Source organism: Bufo gargarizans, chromosome 2, assembly GCF_014858855.1.
Source record: "Bufo gargarizans isolate SCDJY-AF-19 chromosome 2, ASM1485885v1, whole genome shotgun sequence".
NCBI classification, from domain to species: domain Eukaryota; kingdom Metazoa; phylum Chordata; class Amphibia; order Anura; family Bufonidae; genus Bufo; species Bufo gargarizans.
In genome coordinates this window covers 462,452,236-462,465,992 of record NC_058081.1, presented here as the reverse complement: position 1 = coordinate 462,465,992, position 13,757 = coordinate 462,452,236, and positions in this window count along the sequence as shown.

Sequence of the window (13,757 nt, the reverse complement as noted above, 5' to 3'; positions counted from 1 at the left end):
ACAGGGAGAGTTAGTGCAGAGTCAGGAGTCTGAGAAGACAGAGGTTAAGAAGCCTGCTCCTGACATGCAGCTGGATAGCCCTGGCTGCTAGTGATGTCCAGGAGGCTGTTGAGAAACTCCATTGTCCAGTAAAGTTTACGTTTGGTTCACTGCATACTTGTGTACCCTCATCTTTCCAACCATCAACCGGCGTGCCACCGGCCAAAGGCACTGGCGTCACGAATACCACAGGGACCTTGCCCCAGGCACACAAAATACCTGTAACATCCAGGGCACCTCAACTACCATCAGGCCTGGTCCCTCTCTACAGAGCGTGCCCCAGAGGAATTGTGTCTACCTCTCCTTCACTGCCACGCTCCTGCCCAGGGTTCTTCAAATATAGTGAGTACCCTCGATTGCCCATAACTGTGACCTCACTTCGTCATCCCCTGCAGGTCTGGCGTGTTGCATAAATTGGCGTCACGAACAGGATCCGAATATTCCTGCGCCATAGCGGATTTTAAAACTGTGTGCTGAAAGTTGTCTTAAAGTGACATGCCCCAATTGTTTTATTGAAAATTGCTGGGCCAAAGTGAACTGTAATATTTGCGGTGTGAAGATTGCATTGTATGGACTGTTTTCTGCTTATTTAAGCCACCTCTTGCTGTCAGTGACTAGACAGCTATTTTGCTCAAAGATGGCCGCTGAGCTTGCTTGAAATTGTTTGCTGCGTCATCTTCATCATAAATTGGCGGTAAAAATTGGCGCCTTCTGCTAAAAGTGCGGGAAGGCTGTATGCTGGCGCCACCGCCCTGTCTGGACATTTGCATGTCTGCTGTGATGGACTCCGCCTCCCCAATACTGGAGTACCTGGGGGGCGGCCTCCCAGTGCAATGGGAGGATCTGTCTGAACTTATTGGCGCCACCCTGTCGCTCTCCAGAGAAGGATTGAGCATGTTGAGAAGTGAGGACTTTCCTGCTGATATGTCCGCGCCTGATTTATTAAACATGAATGTGACTGGTGTCGAGCAAGAGGACGCTCCACCGGCCTACTCTCCGGGACCGGAGAGACCCGCCTGCCCGCCACCGAGGACGCAACCGGAGACCTATTATGGCTCCTGGAGAGACTTCTTCCAGCCCTCGTTCAAGTGGTCCGCATTGATGGCAGAGATCCGGGAGGCCGCAATTAAGAAGACGACTAAAACTAAGATTTACTACGAAGAACTGGCAAAGACCGTTCACGAGTGCCACACTGACACACAACCCCGCCTGGAAAGGAGGATGGGGTTGGTTGTGGCCTTTGACAAGGACCGAGGCTTCGGTTTTATAAAAGACTACCTGACTGGACGAGACTTATATGTCAACAGGAGGTCCGTCAAGCGGAGTTACCTCCCAGAACGTCTACACAACCTCCGCGAGGGAGAGGAGGTTGAATTTACCCCTGCTGAGGGCCTGCGAGGCCCCTACGCCACTGCCGTGTCCCGTCCTAGGAAGAAGACAGAGGACTGGGACCTTGATGAGGACTACTCTGGCTGCGAGCGTGAGTCTGTGCGCTCTCCGGAGGACAACCCTGGCTGCGAGCGTGAATCTGAATGCTCTCCAGGACCGGCCCATCATGCCTTCCAGGAACGGGGCTCTTTCATTGGCCCAAATGTGTTCTGGCAGCCGACAGTGGTAGAGAAGAGGGTTAGCCCATGGCCCTCACCTGAGTTGCCTCGCAGGGAGAAAACTGTCCGTGAGCTTCAGGATGCAGAGAGATTCAGAGCTGCCCTGGAGAATATCCGCAGAGGGAGGAAAGCGGACGCCTCACCTGAGCCTGCAGCGGCTGCGCAGGACGAACCACCCACCGCTCAAGTGCCGACGACGACAGCGGAGACCAGCGATCCCGACTCCGAAAGCCTGGATGACCAGATCGTGCGGCTGGAGCTGAAACTGCGGGAGCTACGCCAGACTGCCTCCGCCAGGATCCGGACTCCACCTGGCCTACAACGTAAGGACTCAGACGTCTCTGGGTCTAAGGTGAGAGTACCTGTCCCTGCCAGTCGTCCCTCCTTAGTACCGGCACCTGCGGTGGGATCCTCATACGCTGTGCACCGGCGCACAGAGCCAGTCGTTCCAGAACCCACCGGACCGCTTGCAGCAGCGGTACCCAGGCCAGTGCAGCAGCCTACGATTGTTATGCCTGCTCCGGTGAGGTCAGCGACTGTGATAACCCCTAGGCCTATGGGGCCAATACCTATTAGGGGTCCATTTATGTTACATTTGCCCCCCAATACTGTGTTGTGGGCACATCCATCGATTGAACCTCAGTACAGGCCCAATATACAAATGGAGCCAGGGAGCACCACTGAAATGCAAAGTGGATATGATATGCCCCTGTGAATTGGCCTGCTAGGCCCTTGATGTTTGCTTGTTTTGCCAAGGGATCCTAAAGAAGATTTAACCCTTTCAGGACAGGAGTCCTTCGTTGTTTTGGCCCTCTGTTGCTGCTGCCAGTTACCCACGGCTCAGTGGAAGCGGCAAGCCACTGAAGTACCACGTGCAGCAAGGCCATCTTGTTTACAGGACCTCCTGCCTGCTTTCTCAGAGTGAAAACCCAGTTGTGCCTGTTTTCATGCTGCACCTTTTAACCCTTTAACCCCCTTTTCAGGTTGATTAAGGGTATTACAGCACTACTTTGATGTGTATGCCATTTAAATAATGTGGACTATTTTATGTGCTGCTATTTTATTATGCAACTGAAATTTAAAGGAATTGGGCCCAGGGATAGACTCAAATGCACATGAGCCTCTGAGATTTTGCTACTATTTTAAAGTATTGTGCCCAGAGATGGACTCCACCATGTGTGAGCCTCTGTGATTCTTGCTGCCCTTTATAGCCTCCTTTGCCTATATCTCTACTTAGCTGTGGATTGAACAAAAAGAAAAGAACCTGGGTACGGACTCATTTTAAATGCTTTGAGCCTCCAAGAGCTGTTATTTAATGTTTACATTTTCCATGGACTACAACTGTTCTATCATGGACAATTTGCACTTACAAAGTATTATATGGACTATCCTGGTATTTATTGTTATGCTGTGCCAGGTCAGCGCCCCTGTTCCCATTGTTTTATCCTGAGAGAAGAGAATGACGCCCCTTTTCACCATTACTTGCTCCTATTCCAGTGGAACTGCCTAATATATGTATACATATAATGTATATTTTGCAAATGTAGATGTGTTTTCCTGCTTTGCTTTATTGTCCTCATTACAGGTGCAGTATCCAGCTGTGCAGGGACCCTCCATGTTGCGCCGAGGACGGGCAACGTTATAGCGTGGGGGTATGTAGTGTCCCACTAGGTATGGGTGGGCACTACACAAGGGTCAATTGGTGTGCGCGTTACTCCTACTCACAAGGAACAGAAATGTCATATTTAATTCTGCATTTAATGTATGTTTAAATGTGTTGTTATATGCAATGTACCCCTGTCTAATGCAGCAGCAGGCCTAGTTGGGTGTAGTTAGACATCCCAGACACTAGAGGGAGATAGGGAGCCCCTAGTATAAATGTCCAGGCCCAGACAGGGAGAAGTTAGTGCAGAGTCAGGAGTCTGAGAAGACAGAGGTTAAGAAGCCTGCTCCTGACAAGCAGCTGGATAGCCCTGGCTGCTAGTGATGTCCAGGAGGCTGTTGAGAAACTCCAGCCTTCCTGAGAACAAGGGAGCCTAAGTTAGCTCTGAAGAGATACCCCAGTTGCAGGATTCAACCTCCTGGGAGAAACCAACAGTTACCCACCTGATAGGAGCAGGCGACCCAGGGTAAGCAAAGTGACCCTGATAGGCAGAGGAACTTAGGAATCATAGCAAGCAGTATAATACCTGAGGAAGGAAGTAACCAAGGATATAAGCCACCCTTTTAGGCATCCGGGCCTTGGGAGATATAAAGCCAGAGCAGGAGTTCTAGAAAGGACATTGTACAGTGATTCTGGGAAAGGTACAACCTGCTGCTGAGTGCTTGTGGAATTTACCCTCAGTGTAACTTGCATGACTATTGCCTGCCATATTTGTGAATAAGCCCCTTTTGTGGAACTGTAATACAGAGACTATACTACTCCCTGCTGTACAAAGTTGGATTGTCCAGTAAAGTTTACGTTTGGTTCACTGCATACTTGTGTACCCTCATCTTTCCAACCATCAACCGGCGTGGCACTGGCGTCACGAATACCACAGGGACCTTGCCCCAGGCACACAAAATACCTGTAACATCCAGGGCACCTCAACTACCATCAGGCCTGGTCCCTCTCTACAGAGCGTGCCCCAGAGGAACTGTGTCTACCTCTCCTTCACTGCCACGCGCCTGCCCAGGGTTCTTCAAATATAGTGAGTACCCTCGATTGCCCATAACTGTGACCTCACTTCGTCATCCCCTGCAGGTCTGGCGTGTTGCAGAATCCCACACAGCTGGCGTACAAGATCATTGGTAGCTGACCTGGGCGCCGGGATTAGAAGAACAGCTGAGCCTGCTTAAGCTACCGGAGGTCAAAGAAGATCCCAAGCCGAATACCTGATCTCAAACGTGAGTACTCCTGCACAGCACTGTTTTCAGAACTGACAGGCAGGGAGATCATATTCAGCGATCGGAGTGACACACATAGCCAAACCCGCAGATGCATCTAGTGACAGGCTCAGGCTCCTTATCCCATTCTACCTTACTCAACGCTTTCACACCGGTAGAGTTGACAATCTCAGACATCTGTTCTAACAGTAATGGTCAAAATCGGCCCAAGCAAATCCAGACCTCCCTCCAGCAAGTGTCTCATGGGCTCATTAGACTCTTACATGCAGAAACGCCCTCTGGCACCACCAGCAAAGGCTTCACACACGCAAAAATCCACGCCTAATAGCTCTTCACTCAAAACACCACCACCAATAATTCAGAGCTGGAAAGCTGGAAGGATTAGTACGTGATCACTGCGGCAAGTCTACAGTGATCACGTGGGGCACTTGGAGCCTGAAGATAGTGGAGCGCGCGCACGGGAGTGAGAGAGCAGACAGGCAGGCATCGCGTACAGCGCATGCGCGATTCTGTTACATGGTCGCACTTGTGTACGCCCGAAAGACGGGAACGAGAGGCGATTGAGGCGGAAGGCGGCAGGGGCGGTACGGCCAGAGGAGAGGGAAGGGCTACCCCCTTGACTTGTTTCTTGACTGTTTGAGCAAGAAATTTGAACTTTATAAGAAGATTTTTTTATGAATAAACAGCGCAGGAGAGCGGGACTAACATGGATAACTACACACTCAAGATAATCTATAAGGTACTGTTGATAGTTTATAAAGTGAAAATGTGGTGAAAGGTTCGCTTTAATGAGACTCTTCTCACTACTCCAGAGGCACACAAAAGAATATCAGAAAGTCTCCACACATACTTCAGGTTAAATATCAACACGGAAGTATCCATGCCAGTAGTATGGGAGGCACACAAGGCAACCATCAGAGGCGAATTCATCTCCATCGGCACATATTGCAAAAGACAGAGACCAACAAATTAGATCCCTACAGACAGAGATCTCACATTTTGAAAAACTTTGCAAACAAACAATCTCTAATAGCGCCAATCCTTTAAAAACTTAGAGTCCCGCCTAAAACTCAGAAACCTACTGAACAAAAACTCTGCTAAATTATATATGTCAGTCAGGGCATTCTTTCTATGCCCATGGGGATAAGGCCTCCAAACTAATGATGTCCCTTATTAAGAGAAGAAAACCCCACACTTTTAGAAAATAAATTAAGGATAAAACAGGGACTATTACTACCGACCCCGAGAAGATTGAAAAATAATTTATTGCCTTCTACTCCACTTTATACCAACTACACCCTTTAGATCAACGAGTAAGTCCACAAGAAACCCTTGCAGCAATTTCCAAATTTCTAACCAGAGCCTCCCTCCCCAAACTAGATCCTAGTACACATTCTAACCTGTTAAAACCCTTCTCACAGGAAGAGGTCCGGTCCACCCTGCGAAGGTGCCCTAAACAGAAAGCACCAGGCCCAGATGGTCTCCCCTGCTCTTATTATGATTCTTTTTCAGATATTATTCTCTCTCACCTGACGGACACATTCAATGCGTACCTCTCAGGCTCTAACATACAGAGACAGACCCTTGAAGCCTATATTACCTTAATCCACAAAGTATATGCCACCCAATTAGTTATAGGCCTATCTCTTTGTTAAACACAGACCTGAAACTTTATGCAAGCTTGCTGGCCAACAGACTTAAACCTCTAATTCCCTCATTGATTTCTCCAGAACAAGTGGGGTTTGTGTCCGGAAGGGAGGAGAAGGATAATACCCTGAGAATTCTCTCCATAATGCAAATAGCCAACCAGAAGAAAAAAAAACTGGTTCTGCTGGGAACAGACACGGAGAAAGCTTTCGACAGGGTGGACTGGACCTACATGAAACAGGTACTCTTACACTTTGGCCTACCACAAGAGTTTGTTGATGCCATATTCCGGATGTATGATACCCCTTCAGCCAGACTCTGTATAAACCAAACCCTCTCTGCACCTTTTCATATTTGTAATGGTACACGTCAGGGTTGCCCTTTATCACTAATCCTTTTTGTCCTCTCTTGAACCACTATTAGTCTCTATCAGACTCCACCCAGACATAAAGGGATTTGATGATGGCAAATTTGAACATACCTCAGCTGCATATGCAGATGATATTTTACTGACACTGTCGAACCCATTTTCTGCCTTACCAGCGCTGCGGGATATCTTATAGAATATGGCATGATATCGAACTTCAAAATAAATGCTTCCAAATCAGAAGCACTAGGACTTAACATTAGTAAAGAAGAGACTGAAACCTTGTGATCATCCTTTTCATTGGCAAAAATCATATATCACATACATAGGCATAAAATTCAGCCCAAAATGGAATGAATTATATTCGCTCAACTACGCCCAGATCCCGAACACCTTTAGTCAAATACTATCATCATGGTCTTTACCCTTCCTATCCTGGATGGGTCATAAAAACCTAATAAAAGCGATACTGCTCCCCAAATTGACATACCTGTTTCAGACTCTCCCGATACCACTCCCAGTAACTTTTTTCAACAACTTACGCAAAATTGTCAGCATCTACCCTTGGAACGGCAAAAAAAACGGATTAAATTGGATCCTACTAACACAGCACAAATCAAGGGGAGGTATGTCAATCCCTGACTGGAGATTTTATTACGAAGCCACCCAAATCACTAGGATAATACATTGGCTAAGGGAAGATGAAAACAAACTTTGGCTCCCATTAGAAAACCTACTAGCCCCCCTTAGAGCACTGCTTTGAAAAAAAAAGAAAAGAAAAACCCACCTCCCAACTTACGCTAAATGTCATGACACAAGCCACTATATCAATTTGGTACCAGTATATGAACTCTCTAAGTCCCATAGTTTCTCCCTTAAAGGGGTATTCCCATCTTGCTAAATCATCCTGAGCTGCAGTTACAGCAGAAATCACTTCCTGGTTTGAGGCTTCTAAAGCTGGGCTGGCTTAGAAAGCTAGAGTGAAGGCTGGCCACGTCTCCTTATTAGCTCACACTGAGAGCTCGTTCATGTGGATAGTATGATAGTATTGTCCCCAGTGTCCCTGTACTACATAACATTGTGCCCAGCGTTCCTGCAAAAAATGACATTGTGCACGGCATCCCTGCAATAAATCACATTGTGCCCAGGGTCCCTGCAATAAGTCACATTGTGCCCAGCGTCCCTGCAATAAATCACATTGTCCCCAGCGTCCCTGCACTACATAACATTGTGCCCAGCGTCCCTGCACTAAATCACATTGTGCCCAGCTTCCCAAAACTAAATTACATTGGCCCCAGAGTCCCTGCAATAAATTACATTGTGTCCAGCGTCCCTGCTCTATATATTTTACCCCCTTTGATAGTTCTAATAAATAAAATCGTTGGTGGATAAGTGGTTGAGATTCTCCTGGCACTTACATATGCTGTCTGTGCACCTCCTCGCTCCTATGGGCACCCTCTCTCTCTCTCTCCGACGCTCGCCTGGAAGGCCGCGCTGCATACAGAGCAAGCAGCTCTGTATCAGACACGGCAGAGAAGAAATTAGATCAGCGAATGCGCGGTTAGCGTGCGCGTTCCTGTGAGACTGTCTGGCCGTCTGGGTGAACAGTAAGTGCGGTCTGCGCAAGCGCAGCCCATAGATGCGGCCGTGGAGCTGTGGCCGTATCTATGGGTTTCCAAATGTAAACAATGCTGTAAGAGGGAAATAATTTTTCAGAATGGCTGCATTATAAATAATAGAACCTAATTGCAAAAATAGTCTATGGCACTAGGGGAATTTTTTTAGCTATGATCTTAAAGATGAGAATACCCCTTTAATGACGTTAGCAGGCATCCCAGAACTACATCAGGAGAAAAACAAAGATACAGGTCTCAAGTTTACAGATGTTAGCTCCATCATGTTACATACCTTTCTCAACCCAGAACAATTGGAAGATCCTTTGAATCACCTCCCATTGCACGCATTACATAAAGCACATGTCTGCTCACTAATTAAACCGTACCTCATCCAAGCTACTATTCCCAGGGAACTAACACAATTTGAAAAATTGGCGGCCTCCTCCAACCCCCCTAAACATTTGCTATCGCAGATTTATAACATTTTACAAGTAACTAAACATCCACATACGGGAGGTTATCTGGGGGAATGGGAGGAAGACCTAGACACCACCTGGTCTACCGCGGAGACCAAACTAATTTTCCTAAAATCTCATGGAATTTCTAGATGTACCCGGCTTCAAGAAAACTCATATAAGATAGTTACTAGATGGTACCGTACACCTGTGATACTCAAACAGATGACCTGTCTAAATTCAGACACATGCTGGAAGTGTAAAAGCTCAAGAGGCATGTATATCCACATGGGGTGGGACTGTCCGGCGATTAAACCATTCTGGAACCAGGTACTTAACTTAATCAAAGTGATATGCACCTTAACACAAGACCCAACTCTGGCCTCTATTTTCCTTAACATCCGCCTTGATAACATTCCACTAGAGAAAATAATACTTTTCCAATACCTCACCGCTGCAGCTAAGCTATTGATACCCCAACATTGGAACCAACCAAGCTCTTTTCACAGTGGCTGCACAAAGTTAACCATATTTTCCACATGGAAGAACTTTCGGCATGGGAGCTAAGAACACATGCTAGATTTCTCAAAATATGGGATGGATGGGTTAAATACTGCATCTCAACTCCTGCTATACAACTTTTAGACTCAATCTAACATACCCCATGGGTGATCATAACCTCTCTCCATATAATTGAGGTCCTTCCCTTCTTCCCCCCCTTTTTCAGCATTTTCCCCTCTCTCAGCATTATTAGTTCAAATTGCCTTTACTGAATAAGTGTTAAGCAAAATACTAGTATTTGGCTGTATTTGTGAGAGGAGAGGCTGATTACATGGCTACTTACTTGCACCTGTGAGGCCAGGCTGGGTGGGTACTAGGCTATTTATAGGCTCCTGTAGGCCTAGGCTGACGACGGTTCAGCTGATTTCACTACCTGTGAGTCAGCTCTAGGATACAGCAGCATGGTGTGGAGGCTCCTTACGGCTGGGCGATGGCAGAATGTCTTAGCAGGGCGCTGGTATTCACGGTAGGATCGGAGTGGTTTGCACGGGACCAACGCTGCGGTCCGCGACATGTAGCGCTCTGAGATGTAGCAGAGTCGGGCGCTAAACGGTTGAATGAGGGTTGTTAGTTGGTTCAAGTCATGCATGCTGTGTTTTTGGTAAGAAAAAAAAAAAAAAAATGCTGTGGTATTGCATTTGATGGCATGGTGCCTACAGGGCGGCATGCGATGTGCAGTACTCTGGTTCAAAGCAGAGCGGGGTGCTAACGGTCTAGGGAATGCTCGGCTGTCTAGGGGCTTGTTGGGGGTCATTGCTTATAGTTGTTGGCCTAGCAGGCGCCTGGTGTAAGTATGGTCGCAGGTTTCCTCTATTAAAAAAAAAAAAAAAAAAAAAAAGTGTGTTTTTAACATGCAGGGGCACATCCGTAGCTAATGCCAAACATGCAAGGAGTTGGGGTATGTATACCAGGGGTCTGCATGTGGGGATCCACGCAGATCAGTTGAGGTGCCCGCATTTGAGTTCTGATGCTCCTATAGGTAAGAGTGGTTTATCTATAAACTGTATGTTATGGGCACGCATGTGTCAGCGGTTCTGGGCTGGGGTATAGGTGCATTATATGTTGCCTTATTGTCGTTGCTTCAAGGTTCATGTTCATACACGTTTATGTTTTGTTTTTTGGTGGTGCTGTGGTGACCATCCCGGAAAAAAAAAAAAAAAAAAAAAAAGCCTGCAAGCATTATGTGGGGGTGTTACCTTCATAGCTATGGCCACGTGTCTGCATTTACAATTTATACTCTGTTCACCACTAGAGCTGCGTCCATGAGTTGCTGTTGCATAACATTGATCCCCTGTTATCTCAGATTGCATTCACAGCTGCGTTATACAGTGCTCTTCATGCTCACAGCTGGGCCCATATCATGTTTCAGGCACTACTCACATCCAGAGCTGCATTCTCCCACCTGTTCATACATCACTTCGGCTTCCACTTAAGGCCGCGTTTTCCTTTTCATTGCTACATCATGGTTACTCAGTATTTTCTCGGGGGCAGTCAGTACACCGCTCTGATACCGTTCTCCTAATGAACATAGCTGCTTTCCTTCAGGTCACATTTCTTCCCTCGCAGACGCCTGGCCCCACCATTAGGGTCTCTCGCGCCTGGCAGTTAATAAGTCCTGTCACGATTACAGGCGATTACGAAATCCTGTCATGTCTACAGGTTAATAAGTCCTGTCACGTCTTCAGGCAATCACGAAATCATGGCACGACTACAGGTTAATAAGTCCTGTCGCGATTACGTCCCGATCCATTATCAGAGTTAAGCGGCTTATGCCATCCTCTAAGTTTTTGGGTCCTTTATTAATAATAAGAAAGAATTTAAGCAGTGGCCTGGGGGATAAGTATAGGTGTAGTATTTGCTACCAGCAATAGTTGGTGTCCGAGCAGGGCCCTTAGCGAATGGTTGGACTTCATTAAGTCTTCTATCACATTCACCATTGTTATTTCAGTCCGCAGCTCCCGGGTTCAGACCTTCTTGCAATATGTTCATATGATCGTCAACATAGGGGTAAATCGTTTCTGACTACCGTCCGCTCTTTCAAAACATCAACTTTAGCTACCTCCTAAAACAACGGCACGTGACAAAGAGGTAAGGTGTATAGAAGTCGCTGATATGTACGGTATATTCCGCACCTTCATCGGGCAGAGTTTTCGGCGTTCAAAGCGGGCATCGTAATGGTATGTATATATTTATTCTAAATACGGTCCATGCTTTTTGGCCCCTTTAGGCTGCCCTACAGCAGCAGTTACGGCACAATTCTACTGCTTGTTGAAGATAGGGTTAGATAGGTTAGGGACACCTTTCTGATAGCCGATCCGAACACAAGTGTTAAGCAAAATACTAGTATTTGGCTGTATTTGTGAGAGGAGAGGCTGATTACATGGCTACTTACTTGCACCTGTGAGGCCAGGCTGGGTGGGTACTAGGCTATTTATAGGCTCCTGTAGGCCTAGGCTGACGACGGTTCAGCTGATTTCACCCACCCACCCACACCATCTTACAGTCACTTCATATAGGGGTGGCCCCCTTTAGGCTGCCCTACAGCAGCAGTTACGGCACAATTCTACTGCTTGTTGAAGATAGGGTTAGATAGGTTAGGGACACCTTTCTGATAGCCGATCCGAACACAAATAGTCTTTATGCTGTACAGAACATTGTAATAACATTTGTTGAATACTGAACTATATTCTGATTTATGCATACAATGTACTCCCATTGTTGAATCATATACTTTTCATAAAATCAATAAAAATAAAATTTAAAAGAAAGGATTATGGGTTGCATTGACGTCACCACGGAGGATTAGTTTACCCTGCTTAAGTTTTAAAACTTTCAGCTTGAGATAGTTTAGAAATCTAAGAGGGCATTTGTTTGGAGCATATACCACTACCACTGTGTAGATGACATTATTGAAGTAACCACATCGGATTATGTAGCGGCCATTTGGGTCTATCTGGGAGTTCATAGAAGCAGGAATTCCTCAAAAAGTTACAGGTGAAACTCGAAAAATTTGAATATTGTGCAAAGTTCATTTATTTCAGTAATGCATCTTAAAAGGTGAAACTAATATATGAGAAAGACTCATTACATGCAAAGCGAGATATTTCAAGCCTTTATTTGTTATAATTTGGATGATTATGACTTACAGCTTATGAAGCCCCAAAGTCACAATTTTGAGGTACCTTTTGATTAGGTGGTATGGATTAATTAGTTATTAATTTTAAGCTGAATTAATGCAATTCCTTTTAATTTGCATTACTGAAATAAATGGACTTTTGGATGCTTTTGCATCATATTCTAATTTTTAGAGTTTCACCTGTAGGGCTAAAAAAATAAAAAATGAAACAAAAGCAGTAATAGCGGCATGAATAGCCGCCTACAGCATTTGGGGTGAAGTCCAGCAATAGTTATCGAGTCACGACGGAATGGGCAGTTCCACCACACTGTTGGTTAAAGTTGTAATGGTTCTTCTTCCTTCTTGGGACCACCAGGTGCCATTCTTGGTCCTCATGCTGATGAGTGAGTGTAGATCGGGCACCAGACGAGGCCAATGGTATGTTTCATGAGTGCAAGAGCTCTTTCTCTTCCTCCAATGTGCAGATAGTGAAGCATTCACCATTTCTTTAAATTAGGATTTTAACAGTATACTCCCAACGTTATTGATTATTGGTCTTGCAATGTCAGTGTGATGGGGCATAGGTGGCGGCGTAGTTGGAGGGTAACTGCCGATAGGTCTACAAAGGGCTACACAGATTGGTATAGGGCTGGTAGTTTCCCCATTTTCTTGCAGCTTCTAGAGTGGCCTCTTTAATATGGAAGTGTATTTTTGCCAAGATATCTCTCGGGCCCTCTTCCGGCACGTGTTTATGCAATGGGTGGCCGCACCCCAGGGCCCTCTATGTTGCGTACCAGATATATGAAATGCTGAGTGGTATGTTGCGGCCTAAAATGTCTCTTTATGTGTGTCACGGTGCTCCTACCTGGATACAGCTGGACCCCAGGCTTTGGCTCCAAAGCAATAAATAGGGGGAATAATTGAGTGATTTGAAGAAATAACTTGAGACCAGACCTTGAGATGAAGTTCAATGGCAGCTTTACTTGAATAAACGTTTCTCCAAACATTTTCAGGCTTTGTCTTGGTTGCAGCAGGCTTTAGCATTAAACTGTCAGGCAAACTCCACTCTGCTATATTTTTCTCTCACTCTGCTGTACTGACAAGCTAACTTTGTGTCCTTGTTTCCTCTTTATGCTGCACTTCACTCTTGTAGTCAGACTTATGTTCAGTCAAAAAGTAGGTTAGAATCATGGCAGCTCCAACATGGAGTGTCAACCAGCACAAACCAGAACTGCCCCACTTCCTACCCGTAGCAAGCAGGACTGTCCCACTTCTGAACAAAGGGGAGAGGGGGAGAATGAAATGGTGAGTTCCATTCTATATAACTATAGCTCTGCCGTGTTTGCTGTCTCCTGCTAGTGAACCAGGCACATTACATGAACAGTTACATAACATTATTATAAATGCACAGTGTTGAGGGACCTGGAAATAAATATATAGGTGACATACAGGTTAGACCATAAA